The sequence below is a fragment of the Anticarsia gemmatalis genome, chromosome 23 (assembly GCF_050436995.1).
Source record: "Anticarsia gemmatalis isolate Benzon Research Colony breed Stoneville strain chromosome 23, ilAntGemm2 primary, whole genome shotgun sequence".
Lineage (NCBI taxonomy): Eukaryota > Metazoa > Arthropoda > Insecta > Lepidoptera > Erebidae > Anticarsia > Anticarsia gemmatalis.
This window is the reverse complement of record NC_134767.1, coordinates 5,412,551-5,436,941: the sequence shown is the minus strand read 5'-3', so window position 1 is coordinate 5,436,941 and position 24,391 is coordinate 5,412,551.

The window sequence follows — 24,391 nt, the reverse complement described above, 5'->3', positions numbered from 1 at the left end:
CGTGCACTACGACACTAACGTGCTGCAAACCCTTCATCTTCCTCAAGCATTTTTATTTATCATAAATTTTGACATAGTTTCCATTTCTGCATAGATTGAATGATGGTGTACAAAGCGCACGTGACAATTTAAAAGCCGATTTAACCCGATATTGTTTCATTGTCAAGCATAGGGCTCTGACTGAACTCAATTACAGAGGTATAAGCCTGGTACTTGCATGTGTTTATCTTCATCGTTCCTAAATCAAACACATTAATGAAAACAAGGATAAAAATAGATTGTGAAAATAACAAACTACTGTCAATTGCGTCAAATTTTTATTAAAAAATTAAGCTGTCATTGTCTTGCCAGTTTTTTTCTTCAATATGCTGCCCTTTCTCGAGTCTCTACCGCATGTTGGCCATATACGGAATTGCTAAAAATTAGTTTAAACGTTACGTTATACTTTGTTTCGAAATAATACGACATCGAAGAGCAATGCTAATATATGATGAGTCCATGCGGCAGGCGGTTTATAGCCAGTTTCAAACCCTAAAACAAAAATAAACTCACAAAGTAATCCAAACCGAAGGCGAGTATTGTACACTGTACAATCGGTAAACACCGTCAAGTATTTCAAGGGACTATACCCTAAACGTATACAGCAGTATACATCACTTTAACGTCACACCGTGAAGGCCCTTGAACGGCAAACTTGGTGAATTGTCAAACAGTCGTCATTGTTACAGAATTGCGTCGGAACAACTCCTTAATTGTGACGCTGTAAGCCCTCGCTTCGGACTTCCAACGGAAAATTGAGCTCGCTATTTTGTTAATGAAAATTGTTTTTCAAAAGTTCACATTAATTCCTAGTTTTACGTGTTTTGAATACGTTATTAAATTCGGTTGCTGAAAGTGAAATAGTTTTATTTATAAACTGTTTTTAATAAAATATAGCGTAGCATTTAAATCGTCACATAATTTGTACAAAAAAAGATATCATGACGTTTACATGGCTGAGAGAAACTAACCCACAGTTTGTTATGTGTACATAAGACGGTCCGTGAGAAAAAAGACCCGTACCCAGCTGTACGACAGTAATGTGTAAATAAAAAACATTGCCTCAATATACATTTCCCAAGCTCATTATTATTTCATCCGTGTACAACAGATATGAAGTGCAATTGAGCCGATGTTTAAACCAATTGTTACTCACTCCATCATCATAATAAACTTCAATCATTCGGATTGCAAAAGTAAAGCAGGCATTGTGACTTAACGATCCACATTTAAAGGCTCAAGACCGTTATGAACAAGATTTGAATATTTTAATGACGTCAGATTTATCCAGCTTAAAATTTAATTTAAGAGGATTTAGCGCGGCTTAAGGCTTACAATAACATACAGGACTTACTGTCGTTGTTTATCCCGGTATACAACGTTAAAACTGTGCTTTAAAGCTTTTTACGAAATAATTATTTTTGGCGCCCGTTCGTTGTAGTGAGCCCTGGCAGACTTATCTTTGTGTACTTTTCCGTATTTATCTGCGCGCCAGTTTGGCTGAAAACGCCAAATAGAGATATCTGATTTTTCTGTGGTAAACTTGGCTATTATTTTGTGGGTATTAAAATGTTTTTTTTTGCTGTTTTTACAAATAAAGAAAATGTTTTGCTTTGACCAAAACATGAAGTACTTTGTTATACACCAACTCAGTTAATTATTTCAGACAAGAAAATGACAAATAAAACATTATACACATTGCACATTTCGTTTGTTTTAACCCTTTACTTACGTGTTTGTGTAGCGTATTTTAAAACATTAAGTCCCATAAAAGCCATCCAATCTACATAATGAAAATATAAACCAAATGTAGACCACGCAATAAATAGAAACAAAATTTTAATCATCCAAATGAATTATATTACAAGTGAAACAACGTTTAGCTCAACTCCTTTAATGAAGAAAGCCAGTGTGTTGGGAAAGTTTGTACAAAGTTCAGGTAGAATTAATATTTTGCAAAAGCCTTTCTTTGATATACTGTGCAGGTTTTATTTATTTCTAAAGGTAGAGTTACAAAGAACAGTTACTACGATTGCGTAATTCGAATTCACGTAAGTCGAAGTTTAGGTTTAATATTGTTTTATTTCTGCAAAGGGTTTCGCTGCTTCGTGCCAAGTTGTAATGTTCGATAGTAGTTTTGGCACTACATGAAGAATTGTTGGCTTAAACGGATGAATTGCTTTATCAGTCCGTAAATAAGAAGGAATCTTTAATTTACAAACAAATAGTATTGGCAGTATTGGCCCCCTATTTAATTAGACTAACATATTCTTAATGGCGAAACGTGGGTTTATATTTCATACACCTCTTTCTTCCTTTAGATAATACAGGCGTAATGTATGTATATGTATGTTAAATTACAGCATTATTTAATAGCGAATTTCCCCAAAAATCATACTTAAGTAACAGTAAAACTGTCGCTTTTTCATTCCTAACTAGAGTTTTTTTGCTTTTCAAAAACACAAAATTTGTATATCTGAGTGAACGTACCTCGAAACGAAAGTACAGTCGGGGCTATATTTGTTTGGGATTCACAAAATAAATAAAATAAAAAGTTCTTTTACTCAGTTATCAGCGCAGCACACTGTTTACTTGGGCTTGTAATATTCTGTTCATTGCCATACATCATGGTAAAGTTTGTCAATGCGCGTCAGCGTTGCGTTAGGAAGGTTTATTTTGTTGACTGTACTGGCCAATGACATTGACGGTGTAATGATGTGACAAACACGTGTTTACGGGTGTAATATGTCTCTTTACGGCACGTTTCGCCGTTTTGTTAGCCTAATTTTGTGAGAACAAAGTTAACTAAGGATTTAGTACTAGTTAGACATATTCTAGTTTTGCTCGCCTAGTCTGACACTTTCAGAGCGCTTTATTGCTACTTTTAATTGATTGTGAACATCATAGTCAAATTTAATTTGTATTTCATGTTAAACACCACAATTAATAAGAGGAGAAATCCCGAGGCATTGGTTATTTTTAAGTGTCGTAAACTAAGCCTACATATTTGTCGCCTTCAGGTCGTAAAGTTAAGGTAGTGATGTAAAAATTCAGATTGTTTAATTCTATATTACTTAATTACCTTTGAAAGACAGTGTTGTTCGTCGATACAACCACACAGTAAAGCATTCACGTAGATCGAACCGGTAATTACTAGTTGAGCAAACAGGACAAAACCGGTTCAGTCCGGTACTGCAAACGAGGGTAATAGATCGTTTCGGTGATTGAGTTTAAAGAACAACTGAGCTGTTTAGTAATTTCGTGTAGTTCGTTTGTCTGTCAGTCTGTGATGGAATATGTACTTGCTAAACTGATTGTGTTGGAGGCTATTTTTAGGCTACACCATTTTTTATTTTTGGATACGCTGAGCATTCTAGTGTTCAAAACAATCTAACTAGGTACGCGTTTTCGATAAAATAAGCCAATGATCAATTTGAAAAAATCATTTATTTGATAATCCTGTGAGACTCAATTTCGGAACATAGGTACATCATTTTTTTTCAAACAGTCGCACGGGTATCGTATCGAGTTAGTATTTATCTAAATCCTAAATACCCGAACAACAAGAAAGACATTGATATGTATACTCATCTAAAACTACCATATAACACTTTTATCGTCTAAAAAACGACTACCTTTTGACGCGAGTCGATAGTTCCAATATGTCAGCGGCGTGTTTACGCGTCGGGTACAAAAGCGATTTCGTGCTCGACTGTACCGGGCCGCGGCTTGTCACTTTAGCGCGCTATTGTACAGGCTGTCTGTCATGAGGAATGGATTTTTATTGAAATTGTACTACTGTTAGTAGTTTCTTATGTGAGTGTAGTTTAGATGGATTTTATGGATAGTCTTGGAAATTAGAGGTGTGTTTTCAACAAGCAACACAACATTGATATTTTTTTTTTTTAGAAAATTTATATTAAAAATACTGTGGAAAAGAAATCTGATTTTATGCTAAATGGAAGGCAAATTTCTGCGATTAACCTTTGTTAATGTAAGTAAAAAAATGTGTCAGCAATCACTCAAGCTTTTCTTACAACTATCTTGAAGTCGGCTTGCGAGTCGAAGTTTCACTGGATGCAGCTTAATACCAGTATTTTATGGAGCAACTGCCTAGTGTCCATGTTTTTCAGGTATAAAGAAAATAAGTACACAATAAAAAAAATAAAAAAAGGAACCCAAAAACTTGTAAACAGAAGTCAGTTACAAAACAATTATTTGGATTTTGTTACAATTAACCACAATCTCCTTAATTGAATTTATGAAATTAAAATCTCAAAGTTTCATTTCAAAAGGAAACAGTTTTGAAAATAATTGTTTTTCCGAGAATCGCGAGGGGAACAGGTTTAAAAAAATGCTTTGAAAATCACCTTTGAAGTAACGAAATTGTAATGTATATTTTCAACTAAATTAAAACGGACTCAACTGATCCTGTGCTAAGCGGATTTAAAGATTTTTTTTCTTTTTATTATGAGACGTAAACTGGCATCGTTATTACTGATTTGACATACTTATATACATTATTCTTATATTTTAATGTTTACTATTTTTTATGTCTCTTTTATATTAGACTAGCTGACCCGACAGACTTCGTCCTGTCAAAAAGATTTGTAAATGTTTTTTTGCCTACGTATTTAAAAAAAATCTCCTGAACAGAACCTTCACCCTGGTGATAGGACGTTGTGAATAAAAAATAATTAAATACAACATATATAAGGATTTAAAAGTAAGTAATCGCTTTATTGTTAATCATGTGAATCATAATTATTATTATTATCATTGTAGTGCTTTGTGGTATACGATGTTTTTTGTTTAATTACCAGGCGCATAGATAAACAAATCTGATGGTTTTCCAACACGGGAACAGGCAACATACAATTGACCATGTGAGAAACATGGGTTTTCTAGATTAATACCACAAACACTTAATGATTGCCCCTGGGACTTGTTTATAGTCATAGCAAAAGCAAGCCGCACTGGAAACTGTAGTCGTTTAAACTCAAATGGCACATCAGTCGGAATCATTGGGATGCGCGGTATGAGAACATCTTCTCCTTCATACTTTCCTTTGAGTATAGTTGCTTCTATCACATTGTTTAGTAATTTTTTTATCGCTAACCGTGTACCGTTGCAAAGACGCGGTTGGTTGATATTTCGCAACATTATAACCACCGATCCAACCTTTAATTGAAGATTGTGAGGTGGCAATCCTGGCAAATCCAGCGAGTTTAAAAATTCCGGTGGATAGTTGACTACATCATCTTGATTAGTAGCCGAATCAACTGATTTATATATCCTCAATTCGCCTGTAATTTGTTCTTGAATTTTGAAATTTAATTCATTTACATCTATGTTTTTTGCAGCCAGTATAGCTCGTTCGCTCAACCAATCATAGTTTCTGTAATTTTGAGAAACATCTGGAAACACCTTTTGAATAAGTTCATCTTTTGATTGAGTTAACTGACAAAAACTTTGAGGAAAGTTAATGCAGCCAGTCAACATGTCTATAGGAAATTTGCCATTACCAATGTCAATGAGTTGTTTAGAGAATATGTTTCCAGATTGGTCATTTTGCAACTCGACGCGCATATTCTTGCTTAAATGTAGTACTTTAACATGTTTCCACAAATTGGAGGACTTTAAACATGCATTGAGTTCATCAGCTGGCGTTGATCGTGGAATCACTGGCAATGTTTGACGAAAATCTCCTGCTAATAAAATCATTGCACCACCAAATCGGTTATTATTGCTCCGTAGATCTTTTAAGGTTCTGTCTAAAGCCTCCAAAGATTTTTTATGTGCCATCGTGCATTCATCCCAAACAATCAATTTACATTGCTGCAAAACCTTTGCCATTGCAGAGTTCTTCGAATCGTTGCAGGTTGGAGTTTCATTGCTTTGCATATTTAATGGCAATTTCAGTGCTGAATGGGCTGTTCGACCACCTTCAAGCAAAGTTGCTGCGATTCCCGACGAAGCGAGTGCAAGCGCAATTTTATTTTGTGAGCGAATTGTTGCTAATATTAATGAAATCAAAAAAGTTTTTCCTGTACCACCAGGTGCATCTAAGAAGTAAATCCCTCCAGTTTCATTATTTGTTACTTTCATAAGAGTTTCAAATACATACTTCTGTTGTTCATTTAACAGTGGAAGATTTGTTTGAATTAATTCTTTCAAAGCGTTGAGATCATACAGTTTTTCTCGATGCAACTCTTGGTTAAAAGCATCATGCATTGGACGATTGGGCGCGGTCAGGCCTAATTGAATTAATAGTTTGTTTGACATTATCAAGCACATGTCCTCAATTGAAATCAATGCTTCATTGTAAATTTCTTCACTGATTTGTATATTTGGATTTCCCATTCTATTCCGTATTTGATACAAAATATCATCACACATATAATCTTTGTACTTGATCCACAAATCAATTGGGTTTGATGGGAAGCATGTAGATATGATTATAGAAAACAATGTTCGTATTTGATGAGCGTGTGATGATATTACAGCATCATTGAGAGTTTGATCCCAATGAGCGTCATTTTCAAGCAATTGCAAACGTTGACAGGCTTCTCTGTAGGATCCGCACAATTCACCATCAACAGTTCGTAACTGTTGGAATGATGTTGGGCCACGTACATTGACTAATAGCAGTCGTAAATAAAAACATTCATCATTGCTTGGATGTACTGAATAAATCCGGCCAATCGCATCGGTGGAATATACATCTGTATATCCTGGAACTGGTTTTCCTTGTTTCCGTCGTATAAATCTCCTTGAGGATTGATTCCAGGTATAATATTTTGGCATTTCAGAATATAGCAATGTTTGTGCGAAATCATCGTTTTGGCATGTCTCAAAAAAACTGGTTAATGTAGTAGATGGTGGCTGAGCAGCTCTTTGTACTGCGTTCTGTGCTGTAAAATACACTCTTTGTCCATTTTCTCTTTTTCATTTTCATGTGCTGTAATATTGCTTTGAATGTCACCACGATATACGAATTTGTTTCGTGTATTAGTTGACAAAAGCAAACTCAATAGGTTAGGTCACGGACAATTTTTTTTTTTTAAATTTGATATGACTTGAAGTCAAATCCTTTTAAGCCGTACGAATTATTTTGTTTGCGTAAAATTTGGATATTAAAAAGAATAAAACACTGTTGGTAAAGCGATTTTTGTTTGACTGATGTAATGACGTGGAAACTGATGCATTTTATCTCGCGTGCCGAAACTAATACAAAAGAAACGCGAGTTTCGGAACGCGACATTTAAACTCCTCCAACTATGTATTCTGTGCTCCAACGAACACACGCACATTGTTTTGACAGATACGATCTTTGACTTTAGGAACACACCTACATTGCTTAGACAACAGTGAGTGCATGTAATTTTGATATGAACTTTATACCATAGCAATAAAGCTCAAATTGACTACGTTTTAGTTACAAATCATTTGTATGAGAAAAAGAAAAGGGTTATTTTTAGGATTTTTCCAGCGATAATTCTAATTTTTCTCGCCGTAAAAACCATCCTTAAACTTCAACGAACATTTTAATAAAGATTTGGCCAAATTGGTCGAGGCGTTGTTGAGTTATGCGCTTACCAACACATTTTGCGATTCATTTTTATATTATAGATATGTTCCAGTATCTAATTATTATTTGTGATGACTGGTTAAAATATTATCTAACGTATACCTATGTATTCGATACTTTTAAATTGTTCCATATACATCCTATTTCAAACTTTCTTTCAAATAGTATTGCAGTTTTTCTGTAACAATAATTAACAACACCCAATACTTCAATAATTTTGTATTTCATAAGATTTAAACTGTATTTTTATTTCACCACACTCCTAATGACAGCCCTTCTTAAAAAAAGACTAACGTTTTTCTTTCTTAAGACACTAATCTCCTATGCATCGTTTTGCAAGTTCAACTACCCTTTTCACCTCCTTTAGGCTAACAAAAATTAGTTCCTTAAGCCATATCTCTAACAAACACGATCATAGTATAGTATTAGCAGCATTATTGATGTGCGCGCTTGTTTACGTCGACAAGACTTATGTATTGCATTACTGCTGACGCCGCGTCGGCCCACCCTGTAATAACTATACCGTAGTGGTACAGGGTGTTGGCAAAGTGGGGAAATGCTTTTGAGGCGATTGGTAAGTAGTTATTAGATTGTTTAAGCCTAGCTTGAAGATTTTCAGGTAAGTATTGATGTTAGATAAAGTATTACACGAACTAACCACAGAATTCGCGAAAGGTTCGTGAAATACTTTCATGTCTCTACGTTTGTGAAACACTGCACCATGTATAAACATTATCTGTAAAACGAAAAATTATATTTATGGCGCAGAGTATGTTATACAGATGTTATAATAGCAAGTGGATGAGCCAATATAACAACCTTATTTGGAATCAATTTATTTTTTGTAGATAAAAATAGCACTTCTATTTTCAGATTTGCTTCAGGAAATGTTTTTTTACTAAAACTGAGGTAGAGTTTGGGAAGCAAATTCCTTTTAATCATTAATTTTTTATCCATCGCTGAAGAATAACACTATTCGAAAATCGAACATTATCTTGTCAGTTGTAAGCTTCGGCAATCAATCATGTAATAAAATTTTAATTCTTATTTCAGACATTTTATCAGCACCCTGTAGACGATTATAATAAATGGGCCATACTCAGTGATGTATGTTCAGATTATGGGGCATCAATCTACAGGATGTTCGATTACCCCATAAAACTATTAGAGGGCTTAGTATTATGAGTTATTTGGACATAAGTGCTGATTATCAAGTTTCGTTATTTGTGGATGCTTAGTTGTCAATATCTTGGTAAATATTATTCTTGGGTTCACGTTTTCAAATTACCTTTTGGGTTCTTTTGTCTCAAATGTCTTAGCATCATCTAAAATCACTTGCAATGATGTTACCATAAAATACTTAGCTGACTAAATATTTACTAAAGCGGTACAGGCTGCAATAATATTCCTAATACATTCTGTTGAAAACTTTATATCGTCAAAATTATTTCCACTCCAAATTCTTGTGAATTATAGCAATTGATCGTAGTTTTTTCTAAAAACAAAATAAGAGTAATTATAGTACTCATCAGTATATCGGTAAAACTGTACAAAATTGCCGAAATTTTATGCTCAAAATATAAATCAAGCTATGCAATGTTCATACGAAATATACCAGTACACTAGATGTGACGTGGAAATCCGTTGGTCGTTGCATTCTCTATGTAAATTTTATTACAGCAGATGAAAATATACGGTCCGCGGTTGGCTTAATAAGTTTGCTGTGTATGTAAGATGAAGTGCGGTTTTATTGGTCGGTAGTGTAATATGGATTACGAGAATTGTGATTTTTATTCCAAAGTATAATTGTAATGATGTTTACAGTTCAAGTTAGTAAGTTGCATTCTTCTCGTGAACTGAAATAACCTCCTCCTTTTTGAAGTTGTTAAAAATGTCTGAAAAAAGACTTCCTCACTTGGTTTGACTTTGTAAGAAACATTTTGCTTATCTAAGAGCTTTTTACACAGATTTGGAGGAAATGTTAAGTTTTCAATTCAAATCCTGTCCATTACGAAAAAAACCCGTATCTTTGAGTGAATCCATAAATGGCGTTTTCTAGTTTTTGCCTTCCCCTCTAAGAAAAAAGCGTGATGGTATGTATGTTAAAATACATTTATTTAATGTATTTTTTTATTGTAATTTATCAGCCTTTAAAGATTGTTATATACTTTTTAACAAAATAGTTTTTTTTTATAAGAATTTAAAATCACATCAACCCAAAAATAAAAATACATTACAAAAAATAACCACAAAATATTTGCACCGCACCGTCGTATACATTGAAAAGCTTCAAAGCTTTACAGCGCTGACGAATTGGCTTTACGCGTACAAAAAGTACACTTTTTTTGTTCCGCACAAAGCATTTTTACCTGGATATTTTCACGGTGATTGACATTTACACCTGGCTGTTCCACTACTTTATTGTATAGGCTCGCATGATTTTCCATCGCGTGAATAGAGAAAGAATGGCCTTTTATTTTTTAATTCTTATTAAAATTTCGTTGGATCCCTGTTTTGTTTTCGTTGAATTGCGTTGAATGTTTTCAATGCAGTGCTGTTCAACTGTTTTGATCTTTGTTCGATTAATATGATCAATAAATTCGCTATATTCATTAAACTACTGTTAAGTGTTTACAATATTATTAAGTTTAATTTAAAGTTGCAATTTTGGGCAACATAAAAAATGTTTGAAATATTCCTGACTAGAGGCGATGAAAAGGTTTTTTTTATAAAAAAAAATGTGGCAATGGATACTCGATGATGGTAAGAATTTGCCACACAAATCTATACGTATCTCCATAAATATTTTTTTTAGGTTTTAGGTTCTTTCTGTAGAATACAAATCGTCGAAAATATTTTTTTAAGTTCTGTAGCGCGGTCTACGATAATAACAAGCATACAAGTTTGACATTTAAAAGGTACTGCAAAAAAAAATCTTCCGCCAAAGACGCATATCAATTGTTCATACAAAAAGTCTCAATATCCGGTTAGTTGTCGATAGTCCATAGTAAAATCAAATCAAATCATTTATTCATTTAGGTCAAATATTGACACTTATGATAGTCGTTACAAATACTGAATCTACCACTAGCTCGGAAAGGGGGTAGAGCCTTATGAGAAGAGCTAGCAAGAAACTCACGGCCACTCTTTTTAAAGTAGTAGTAGTAGAGAATCGCGCTACTGATCATTTCCTAATCAGAATTTTAATATCCGACAGATAGCAAGTCTAAGCGGGAAGTAAATTCTTTACGATTATTACATTTTTGTTCGTTCCTGTTAATACCAGCGTTTATAACTTTAACATGTGCAGTGGGTATTAAAATTTTATTCGTTTTGATAAAACAAATTGAAATTGAACAAATTGGAACATAGAATTTGGTTTTAGTGATCGTATTTTTTAAAGCAATATGTGTATGATATTTGGAGCTTAGGTTACTGATAGCTGATAGTATGGTTTTATTTGTTTTCATCCTGAAGCCATGTAGTATTTAACAATAAATATTAATTACAACCTGTTATATGGAATTTAATATAATACATGGAAATAAATTTATGGAGTACATGAAATATTAATCTAATTTAGAAAATACTTAAAGCAAATATAAATCATACAATGTCGAATAAAGGAGAATGCTCAAAAAAAACCCAGGCTGTACACAAAAGTTATGTAACTCAAAAAATTAGTTATACTGTGTAATTGAATTCCCAATGTTTACCTCTATCAAATTCGATGGCTGAACATACTATTTTGCTATAACTTTTCAGTAGGGGTTTTCAATATATTTTTATATTTTAAATAAGTTACCTATATAAATGTTTAATCTTTTTTGAGTCACACATTTTTAATATAGGTAAGTAACTGAGTTACAAATTAAACATTATAAAAAATATATTTTTGAAAAATGAGTCATCATCACCGGGTCATATACATATATCCCCACCGAGGGGCACGAGCCTCCCCTCTTAACAAAGAGGGGTTCAGGCCTTAGTCCACCACACTGGTCTAATGCGGGTTGGCAGACAATTGGAGGGCTATTATAAGGTAGAAAAGTGTTGTCATGGTGGTAGATTGCTAGCCTATAGCCTATGAAGCACCAAACTCTTCCATCCCTCTACTGACTTTTGCAGTATGCACGGGAAGAAATGCAGCTGGCACCTTCTATGTACTATGTAGTGATAGAATATAATTATTTTATTGTTAATTATTTTTTTGAAATCACAGTTCCATTAAAATTAATTATTTATTAGTATTAGATATTTACTTATATTATTATTCAAAAAAATTATATTATTCAAAAACTTATATTATTAAAAAAATAATCATTGTGATGTTTGAAAAATATTAATTTTTTAAATTCACCTTTTAAATAGTAGATAAGTAATAGCAAAAAATAGTATTTAGCCATCGAATTTTATAGAGGCGAATATCTGGAATTGAATCACTCAGTATCACTAAAATTCTGAGCTACACACCGTCTGTGTACGGCCTGGGTTTTTTTCCCATACATTTTGAGCATTCTCCTTTACGTGTTGTTTCTTTTCATCGATTTATATTAAGTTATCCGTCAACACATTGATAAATCCACACTTACGACAGGTTTGCCAATTTACCAGTTAAGGTCCACCAACTATTTTCCCTTAGCATCTTAAAGTCAAAACACAGTAATCTAGAATCCGTGTAAGTCCTAATATAATATATTAAAAAGGTCGAAATCCCTATCTCACGCACACAGCAATATCCTTAACCAAACATTAGTATTCCCAGCTTCATCCATTAAATTGTCCCTTTAGCCATTTACATAAAACCTAGGTAGAACTATTCTGAATCAGTAAAGACCTTATAAGGCGATAAGCCCTTCTGAATTATAGCCATTCAATGTAGCAAGAGATTGTTTTACGTTTTACCCTTTTTGAAATATACTCTGAGGTTTTGGACGAGATTTCTTTTGATTTAGAGGCCTCAAGGAAAGCCTTCAGGGATCTTTTTGAGAAGGCAAAAACTGTCTATGTTGTAGAAATGGTTTTGAATTGGTGTTTTTGGAAAAGTTCTGACAAGAGTAATTTTAAATGGTACTTTGTTAGTTGTGTGTTACTGTAATAACCATCGATAAATAACAAGAGTATAGACAACTTTAATACATCCTTTTTTGCCAGTCCCCGATTGATATTGACCCGAGCTGATCAATCTGAGAAAAATGCGTGATATTGTGTATGTTTGTATCAAATATAATTTCGCATGCTTATGTCATCAATAACTGTTATAAAATAATCATATAGGTAAGGAAAAAACCAGTATAAATTCTGTTGTAGTTGTTTGCCTAACAATTAAGTTGAACGATTCCGTATTTTGTGTTTCTTGTCTGGCTTGTTAAGCTTTATTTTCTAAATTTCCTAGGCATGGCGAAACCTGACCAATTTCTTACTATGACGGTAACATCCATAATCTCAGGGACGCGTGGTCTGGGAGTTATTGTTTGATGCTTGACAACTTGTTTAGCCGAAGTCAAATGTAACGGATGAATAATTTATTTTTTGTGCTGCTAAAACGTTACACAAGTTTATTTTGCTTTTGCGTTTGTAAAAGGATTTGAGTGGATTTCCCAGAAGGAAAGATACTGGTATTTCTGAAGATCGCTAGTTTATGAGATATAAGGAAATGGGAATAAGACTAAATTAATATTAGATGAACCTTAATTTTGTGAGGAAATACCACTATAAAACAAAATATTTGAAATGCAATCCGTTCTTGAGTAAAAATGTTTTGGTTTGGTTATAAAAACAAATTTTCTACCTAATAAATATATGTTGAATTTCTCTGTTTCATATTTCCACAGCATTTATTGCCATTCGTTTTCCTATAATAATTTAGATATTTAATAATATGATATTATCAAAGCAATTGACTGAAAATATTGTTGAATTTTGAAATTCGGTTCACAAATGAGAGGTTTAAATGATATTTATCTAACTATAGAATATTATTTCTAATTTTACTCACATAATATAAATAAATATCGAAAAATAAAACATATTTCTGTTCGTCCCACCAATTACGATCTTGAAAAGAAATAAATGTTCAAAAGAATTGCTGAGATTGCAACCATTCAGTATAGTTACAGAAATAAATTGTACTTATTTTTATTTTAAACCATTTTCCATTTTATATTACATTTAATTTTAAGCAAAGGTGTCAAAATTATTTCGTCTCGTATGTTTTGTAAAAGTTTTGTTATTTTTTGTATCACCTTTTACTTCTATCCAAATGCTTATTTTGCACCGGTGGCATATTCATTTTTTACAGTAAATACTATCGAGTAAGTTTGGTGAATAAAGTGTATGTATGTAGTGATAGTCGATACTAGAAAATCGTCCTAAAGATTTTTAGAAAAAAGTTCTTGTGAAATACGCTATAACCTGTTGTCTACTACTATAGACTATCGACAATAGGTCTAGTTATCGAGAAATTTTGCATGAAAATCTGATTAGCGTCTCTAGCAGGCGCTGCAGAAACTATTTTTGTGGTAAATTTTGACACTCAGCGCCATGTGGTCCGCCGGCCACCCACATAAGAAAATACTTATATACGCATTGCGCTGAGAGTGTTAAATGTCAAACTTCTAGTACTCAATTGTACAGACTGTAGAAAATGTCGCTACTGATCAGTTTTTTCTTAAAACATTTTTCTAAAATCTATAGTATTAGGAAATCACACAGAACTACAAAATTATAGCTATAACTAGCATTCATAGTAATCATGCCTCATTCTCTCATGACAGCAATTTCTGTCGCAAGTATCAGAAAACCACAATCACAAACATTAACGAGCGCATTACATATTCTATCGAAGTTTGGCCGCGACTGTACGTTCGGCCCGGTCTATTGGTTCCACGGAAGTTCGGTAAGTTCCGGTAGATTCCGGTGAATTCCGGAAATGAGTGACGCGATACATCACAAACACACAGCCGTTTGAACTTTGTAACGTTGATTTGTCCCAACAAATATTGCGGAGGCGCTGTTGCTTCATTTCCGCTGGTCGTGGTTAGTTTTTTAATTTTTGATTGGGCTATTTGTAGGTACGGAACTGTGTAGGTTTGTCTCCAGATACGTTTTAGACAGGTTAATAAGATTTTTCAACGAACTTATATTTTTTGTGCGACACGATATTGAGCGTTTATTTTTGTGCTGTGAAAGAGCCTAAGCTATATTATATTAGATTTCAATTACGAACCACAATCAAGCTGTGTATTGAGTCTCAACCATCAATCTTACACATTTTAAAAGGCAAAATTTTGGAAATGTCACTGCAATAAAAAGAAACAAAACGACAAACGCCGTCTCAGAAGATGGTTACATAAACCACACGCATGTACTAATAAAAAAAAGGTTTAGCAACAACAGATACTATTCTCTGATGCACTTATAACAACTACAAAACATTAAAAACTCCCCTGCCTATAATTTGAAGCGCTTAAACAACCCTACAAAGCAAAGGCTGCTAACTAAAGATAACTCACACACATTCACACAACGACCCATTAGTACTTATCAAATCCCTTTTTACACGAGTTCCAAGAACAGTTGTACAAAGACTAGCACAACGTGTCGAGTTGCCATTTCGACATAAAATAGGTCACAGAAACGCAGAATAAACTCGACTTAATGTAAGGAGAAGCGAGATTATTATTTTAATGCAATAAACCTTCCTATTCAAATGTAAATCAGGGCTTGCAACGCCCTTTTGTCTGTCTCTATGAATTACGACCCTTGACTTCTGCATTGAATAAAGCCTTTTAGGACGATATTGTGTGAATTTTGTGATACTAAATGTGTTTTAAACCTTTTAAATAAGCTCGTATTTCTAGGGACCGCATACTGGAGTAAGTGACAACCTGTTAGATTTTAATTGACGGATGATCTAAATATTTTTAAGTTTTGCTAGGTTTATAAATGAATTATGTTTAAATTGGTTAGCGAAATTGATAATCGATCACAATTTAATAAAAAATCACCAATCTTTTACGTTTCATCTACTGCTTAGTGTTGCTCTAATTACATATACTTCTTAAAGCTCAAAGAAATACTAAAAACACTACCGTGGAATTATTCATCGTTACGCAACGTCAGTTAACCCTATCATTCACAATCATCTCGTAAAAGAATTTGCGCGCCACATAAGTACACTCTTAAATTAATTTTGTACTATAAAAATTCAAGCGTTACAGTTGCTACGAAAAATTCTAGTAGAAAGTCTCGTTCATTATAAAATTTCCACTTAATTATGCTAATCTTAGGCAGTCTTACCGAAATTAAAGTGGAGTCAGAAAAACTCCGTCCCTTTACCCGCTATGAATATATTAATGCCATCATATTTATTTCACTGTGAATTTAATTTGGTGAGATAACAGCAGTGAGGAAAAAGCGCTGTAAAAACAACATCTTAAGCAGCGCATGCGACTTTAAACTAGCCCATAACATAAGTGAAGTCTTTCACTCGTCTATATACATGAACAATTGAAGGAACAATGTTTTACTTTATCTTATAAACGCGGGCGGCGCTGAATGTTTGTATAAACGAAAACTATTTTATCATTTGTTGTATTAATAAATAATAAATAATATTATTGATTGAAAATAAGCATGCCTTAGAAGTGCACAAACAATTCCTACGTGAACATTTTCAAGGTATTTGTGAACCTGTTGTGCATTTGAAAGTTGATTCACTAAATACTCCGCATAAGGTGCATAGACACAGCATAGTCACAAATTCTTAGTTCGCTTTAAACATGAAGTAATACATTCTTTGGAATCCAGCAGTTTCATATTTACCTGGATGGCTGGACATGCCTTTTCTTTCTCATTATTTGTCCATTGTTCCCGTAAATAAAACTTTGTGCTTGTTTCAAGCTTCGAGGTGCATTTTCTCAATGGCCCGGCTATTTTAACTGTTTTATTTTGTACAGCATTTTGCATTTGGCATGCATATTTTATGCAGATTTTTTGCGGTTTTGTTCTATATTGTTGTATGTATAGAGGTCAGGGGTTACGGTGAGATAACATTGAAAGTGGTTGGTTATTGTCAGATATGAATAGGCGCGCATTATAAAGTTTTACACTTTAAAAATAAATAGTTAAATAATATGGAAGGATTAAATAACAAATTAGGTTTATCGTATTTGACCGCCCTGGTGAGATTAATGGGATCTGTGGCTCATAAAATCTTTGAAATAGGCATTTCTAATACAGTATTAAACAAACTCGATATACGACTGAAAGTAGAACAAAATCATGTTTTTCAAATATTCCAAATTAATCATAAGACACCATAACATTTGAATCGAAGTTTTTATTCATATTTAAATGTGTTAATGCATGCAAGTCCTCACAAATAAGAAAGAAAGCCTCTGCCTTTTCGTTAAATCATGACCTATACAAAATTATTATTGTTCTTCGAAAGCTCGCGACCCAAATCCCTTTAATCTCGTAACTTCGAAACTCTCAAACGAGTCACTGTATAATCAAGTTAATAAATAAGGAATTCTAACAATTCATAATTCAAGCAAGACTTTGCTGATGTTTAATTCCGAGAATAGCTTAAATCACACTTTGAACGGTTTTCGTTGAGACGCGACAAAGTTCCGCGCTAAGGTAAAATTCTCGACACCTCGGCTACTGTCCAATAACACTCTTTAACACCACTTTACGAGCGACGACACGACCTCAATTGAAATATTGCTTCTTACTTATTTTAAATTCAGGTAAAGGGTTTGGTTTGGTTGAGTTTAAAATGACATGTATAAGTGTTTGTGTGTGTAACATCCTAATTTAATGGACGTGATTCAACACTCAAGGATACCAACTTTTTTCTATTATTATTTGAAAAAAGTAGCTTTCATAAGTTCGATTGATTTAAAACCAGGCCGACATATTTGTTTGTTTATCAATTACTCTAGCGCGATATTCTACCACAATCTAATATCGACATCTGGCAGAAACTCTGAATGAGAATTTGATCAACTCTTCTAATAGGCGCGAAGAACAATTTTTACAGCACATTTGAAATGCCAAGCTCTGAATAGTCGGTATTACCGACTGTAAAAAACCGAGGTACTAATAACTATTTCCAAAACTTGGTTGGTTGTTGTTTGTATATTTGAAGTTTGCTTTCAGCATTGTCTTGACTATGATGAATGCGTTAATCAGCTGGCTACTTGTGAACCGCAACATCGCTGAATACAGTATTAATAGATATTTGTACGACTACGATATGCATTAGTGTGTAATTAGGGTCAATGTAGTCATTATCTAATTAACCCAATTGTCAATGATTGGAGCTATCTATAATTATAGGTTACCGATCTGTATATTCTAATATTTAAATATAGAGAGAGCTAATTTAATTTTATTATTATTTTCAAAACGCGTCACAATAATTGATTCAGAATGTTATTATATTTTACCCATTACTACCCCACTGCTGGGCAAGGGTCTCCTTCGGAACGTGGGGGGTAGATTTATTATATTATTTATCTTTTATAGTTCAGTAACAAATAATTTATATTAGGCTTTAAAATTACCACACTATCGTATTGATATAATATCTAGGTTGATAAAACCTACAATATCTGACGTAGCGCAAGTTGTTGTATTGCAAGTTTACGTAGTTATAAATAAATTAATATCGTGTCGATCCCGTGTCGTTGTCGTACCGTCGGCTCTAAAACCGCTTCTAAGGCTAAACTAAGTAAAGTTTGACGCGTGCTAACTGTTGGGAACATTAGCCGAACTCTCCGAACCCGAGACCTTGCGAGTCGCCGCTTCTGTAATTACTGAACAGTTAGGCACATTTTTGACGACAATTTCCGATTTGGAATTCTAATTAAATGGAGTTAAGTGGTCAACGTGTTTTGAGAATACTAACAATGGTATTAGTTTTGTAACACTGTTTTGCTTCTAGTGCCTTTTAGATATTATTATGGGCAGCAATACCCACTAGCGACTAAAGTTCAGTTCTTATTAAAAACGTGACGTAGCTTGTATTAATTAACCCGTTTCAAGTTACTTAGTATAAGTTTAGAAACTATTTATCAGTAAAAGGATTGTTATATATTTTCAAAATGATTGTTTTATATTTTCTTTTCCTGGTCTTGGTACTATCACATCGAGAATTCTCATTCAAAATTACTTGACAATTTATGTCAAGTGATTTTCTAAGTTTCTTTCCTAGCATTGGGACAGTTAATAGTTGCTAAAAAAAATCAAGGTTATTTCTTACACTATTATAGCGTCAAGTATAATATAAGTAATCTCCAATTTAATAAAAAAAACAGCATAATTTATAAAAGGTTTATTGTATTTTAAAAGTATGCCTTACTTTCGATTAGTCTAAAAAGAAACAATGTTCGAACAGCCACTAAAGTACAGTTTTAATCAAAGTAAGAAAAGTATAAAGTTGATTAAAGTTTTACGCAATCTGCCTATTTAAACACTTTTCTATTCTTGTAATAAGTCCTAGATTTACTTTACTTTTCATTACTTCATATTCCAAGAATTTTTATTATAAAGGATGAGGCGGATCTAAATATTTGTTAGCATGTACTTTTTAACTAAACCCGTTGCTAGGAACTAATTTATTTTATTTTATTCTCTGTTGCCATTTACTTAGTTTATTGTGTCTTTAAAATTCTATTAGAATTGTTATATAATACAGTAATTTATAGTTATGAGTAGCTGACCCGCGCAACTTCGCTTGCGTCACATAAGAGAATGAGTCAAAATTTTCCCCGTTTTTGTAACATTTTTTACTGGTACTCTGCTCCTATAGGTCGTATCGTAATGATATATAGCCTATAGCCTTCCTCGATAAATGGGCTACCTAACACTGAAAGAATTTTTCAAATCGGACCAGTAGTTTCTGAGATTAGCGCGTTCAAACAAACAAACAAACAAACAATCAAACAAACAAACTCTTCAGCTTTATAATATTATAGTATAGATTAGTATAGATAAAAGTTAAAAATTATATTTTTCATTTTGGTATCTTAATACCTAATGCCGCGTCCGCACGTTTGGCACTTGCAGCAAACTCCAAACCTCTACAAACGTTTGGCTTGATTTAGGGAATCAAACATCGCTATCCACACGCTTGCGAGTGAGTGAGTATGTTCTGAAGTGGCAAGCATAACGGACGTGATGGATATTGAGGTTATATCAGCCATAACATTTGGTTTAAGTTAATTTTATTAAAAAGAAAAGAAAAAAAACTACTAACGATCAATATTTTATAATATGCGATCATTTCAAATGCCCTCGGCGTCGAAAGATTGGCTCAATATAGAAAGAGAATTAAGTCTCATGGCCTCCAGTAGACAAACCAAACTGAGCGCGCACCAACATGTGGATGCGTCGCAAGCGCTTGCGGCAAATTTCCTTTGATTTGTGTCAAAAAACCGACACTCGATCGGAACGGCTACAAACGCTTGCAAACCTTCACAAACCATGGCAAGCACTCTCTCCACACGTTTGAATTTGTGGGCGCTTGTTGAGGTTTGGCAAGCGTGCGGACGCGGCATAACAAACGTCAAAATCGAAATTAAAAGTGAAAAAATCATGTAATAATAAGTTATTACATGTATTTTGACTACATTATTATGTAGAATATCTATGACACGCGTACCTATAATTCAATGTTATGTTTACTCCAAAATATTATACATATTTCATTAAACGTACTCGTAATTTAATGTACAAGGAGTTCATTCATAACTTTTCGACCTTCCTGGAACGGGAGGCCTTCTCAGAGCTTCTGCAAACTGTTACTGGTAAAAGCACGATACCCGACAAGGGAAACCTAAGAAGTAAATGCAGTTACATTCGCTATTACACAGGCCACCAAAGCACGATTAAAATATATGGAAAAATTAAAATATTTTGGGACAACTCACACACGGTCATCTGGTTTCAAACTACGCAGAGCTTGTAATATGATAACCAGATAACTGATAAACATAATTATTTACTTCTAAAAACATACTTATGAAGATACCATAGAACCAGGATCAGAACAAATACTCGTGCTCATCACATAAATTTAATATTTGTCCTGGGTGGGATTCAAAACCGCCATAAAAATTTATTTGCCAAAATACCTTCTAAAACATTCCTAAGACTACACACTCACTTTCGTACAGTAAAAAGTCGTGGATAGGAGCTTTTATACCGACTCTTTCAGACGTCCACATTTTGAGGGAAATCTTCCATATGCAATGAGGATCCCATCCCGGGTGCACGCGAAACTTTTTTTTTTGTTGCAAAACTGATTTAGTGTGTGTAATATATTTTGCATATTTCCTCAGAGGCGGCGAGCCGGCACTTTTAACTTCGCCCGTTGAAATAACTTTATTTTCGGGTTAACGTTCATTTTAATGGGTTTTTTATAAAAAGTTGGCTATATTAACTGTGCTTGTGCTTCCTAGTTTAATTTTTCATGGTGAAGTTTTTATTCGCACTGTATCTAATTTGGGTAAAGATGTTTTTTTATTTATACTGTAGACTTGTAGAGTATGGCTTTTGGTTTGAGTGGAATTATATAATCAAGGATTTCTGTGTTACATTTGAGTATTTTCTGTTGATAATTTCCCTTTGACATTATTACTAGAAGGCATTTGCAAAGCATTCCTAATACTCCATTCACAAAGTACATTAGTGCAAACGATAGTTTGTTTTCGAATTAAGTTTTAATTATAATTATATTCTCCGAATAAAACTACTACGACTACTATTACTACACTAAGTAACTACTAGTCCTACGTTTATGTCCAATTAATGTATTCCACTACAGAGCCATCTTATACCTAAGTCGATCCAAGACAAATAGTAGTCCACTAGCATCGTACACGAACTACAGTCCCGAAATAAAACACCGAGTAGAAAAACTGTAATCTCCTTAAGCACCAGTAATTAAGTAACAGATGATCAGCAAATGGCTCCTAATAAATACCTTCGTAAAATTAATGTATGCCTACAACGACGATCTGGTGGCATACTACTGACATTCGAATTGAAATTCGATCGAGTCGTGAGTATTTTATTCAAGTAGACTAGTTTCACCGCTCAGTTCAGGTCTCTTTTTGTGATATCTTTGGGCTTTAGGTCGATTGTTGCGTCTGGCCATCCATTTAGGAAAGCGTCCTAATCATCTCACCATCGTTCTAATGTGAAAACTAAATTGAACTCTTAAATTCTAAACTAACCCATGATTAAACGGTAGTTTGAAGCGCAGCTTACTGAATTATTTCATCCAGATTATTTTCACGTAAAATCAGCATTTGCTTATGGGTTAAGTTGGAATTTAAATTACGCTTAGAAGTTAGCCTGATTTCAACTCGATCGTATTTGAATTCGAGTGTCGGAAGTAAGCTATCCGGTTGGGGATACTCCGAATAAAATAACGTATTTAAAATGCTCTCATTTAGGTCTCAATTTAGCTTTCGATAAGTTGGGATAATCGGGGCTTAAAAAATATTTTGGAACAAGTTTATTAGAAAGGGGAAATGAATGGCTTATCAAAGTTATTAGATACTAGCTGACCCGCGCAACTTCGCTTGCGTCACCTAAGAGAATGGGTCAAAATTTTACCCGTTTTTGTAACATTTTTCATTGCTACTCCGCTCCTAATGACCGTAGCGTGATGTTATATAGCCTAAAGCCTTCCTCGATAAATGGGCTATCTGACACTGAAAGAATTTTTCAAATAGGACCAGTCGTTTCTGAGATTAGCGCGATCAAACAAACAAACTCTTCAGCTTTATAATATTAGTATAGATTATGTAACATGGCCTTTTCGCTGACCATATAACACATGTTATCGAACTTCTCATGTGGGGTAATTGTAGCTTGTTTATTTTTTACTATACTTTATCTTATTTCTGGCAATAATTCAAACCTGTATCTCTTTAAAATTTGTTGATGGCCAACCGTTGCCGATAGTTGATAGTAGTAAAATCGTCCCACTATTCTGTATGGTCATCACTAATAAAATATTCTTCTTTTCCAATAAATAGAATTAAAAAGTCAAAAGTTAGCGCCTTCGAAGCAATCTGTCGGTTTCTGTCAGTCCAAAAGCCACCAAATCGAGTTGAGGTTTTAAAATATTTAAGTAAATCGACTGCCATTACTGATTCATTAGTCAGGCTATCGGAAACGGGACTTCATTTATTTTAAAACGAGGTTAGAACATTTTACAAGCACTGACGTTTTGGACAGTCCGGTTTCTGGTAAATGACAGGTAGAGGTATTTTTAATTTTATTTTAGAAGCATTTGGGAATGTATTTCTCGGTCATATTTTTCACTAAACGGAATCTTTTATTTTAATTAGGTATTTATGAAACACGCCCTCTTTTCTATAGGGGTAGGCAGATATCCAAAAAACGCCGCTAGCGAACGCTAGCTAACGAACTTCTTTGCTTCATTTATATCCACACATAAAAAAATAAAACGAATGTACATGTGTATTTTTAATAGATTCTAGACACGTTAAAATAACTTAAATTTATTACAATAAATAAAGAAAGATTATAAGGAAATTATCGGTCCAAAAGATCTCGAAGCAAGGACAAAACCAAATTGTATTCTATAACACCGCGAATAAATCGACTAACAAAACCAAGTAAACCAAGACTCCAGAACACATAAAGCTGTATAATATCTTCATAAAACTGCTATAATAACTCCTCAATGTGCTACAGACCTAGTAGCTGTAGAACAAAGGACACGACCGAAATGAGTAATTGGCTATTTAAGTCACCACGGCAATGCACACAGAACTTGTATTTACTACTACAAACAGCAATGTATCTTGTTTAGTGAGTTTTAAAGTTTTCCATCGTACGGAAGCCACTAGACTCCTTTAAAGTTATTGACTTATTGACTTTTAAAACTCGTGCAACCAGGTCAATGGTTGCAGTTCCATTCCTATCTGTTTTTGAACACAAAATTGTTACAATGCAGTCTTTGTATGTGGGTTGTATTGTTGAAATACTTTATGTTATTGTAATAAGGATATTTTATTCTATCAACGTGGTTGTGTCTCTCGTGGAGGCGATGGTAATCTCCAGTTGATTGATAGTTTTCTCGAATACTTGTTTTTTTATCATGTTGCCAAATTGAAACTGGATTTCGTTTGACGTGATACTTGATAGTACTTACCTTGTAAGTAGATATTCCATTGATTATTTTTGATTGTGTATTTTACACTATACAGAGTCTTAAAGTAGCATTTCCATCATAGAGACATTTTGTGTCGCTTTATTATTTCAAATTATTGTAATTTTTCATTTCCTTCTGTTGATTTTTTGGATATAATATTGCAAAAAAACTATCCTTCAGCAACGGTTTATTCCGTAACATAATTGTTTGACTCAACAGACACTGTTGCAATTCCATTACTCCCTAAGTATCAAACAAAAATCCACAAAAGAGATTAAATCAGTCAACCGAACAACAACAACACAGATTCAAGTTAACCCAGTAGTAAATCGAAGTTCGACCTCTTGCATCAAACTTACGACGCTAACTACGTCACCGTACGTGATGGGATTCAATAACGAAAACCACCAGTAAGGAGCTTGTATTTTGTTTGTGGCTCATATGTGTAAGTGCCTTATTCACACTTGGTGTAACGTAATTGAATTGAATTATGACTGTTTAAGTAACGCTCAAAGCTTAACTTATATTTGATAGAAGTATCTTTGAATCTATACTAA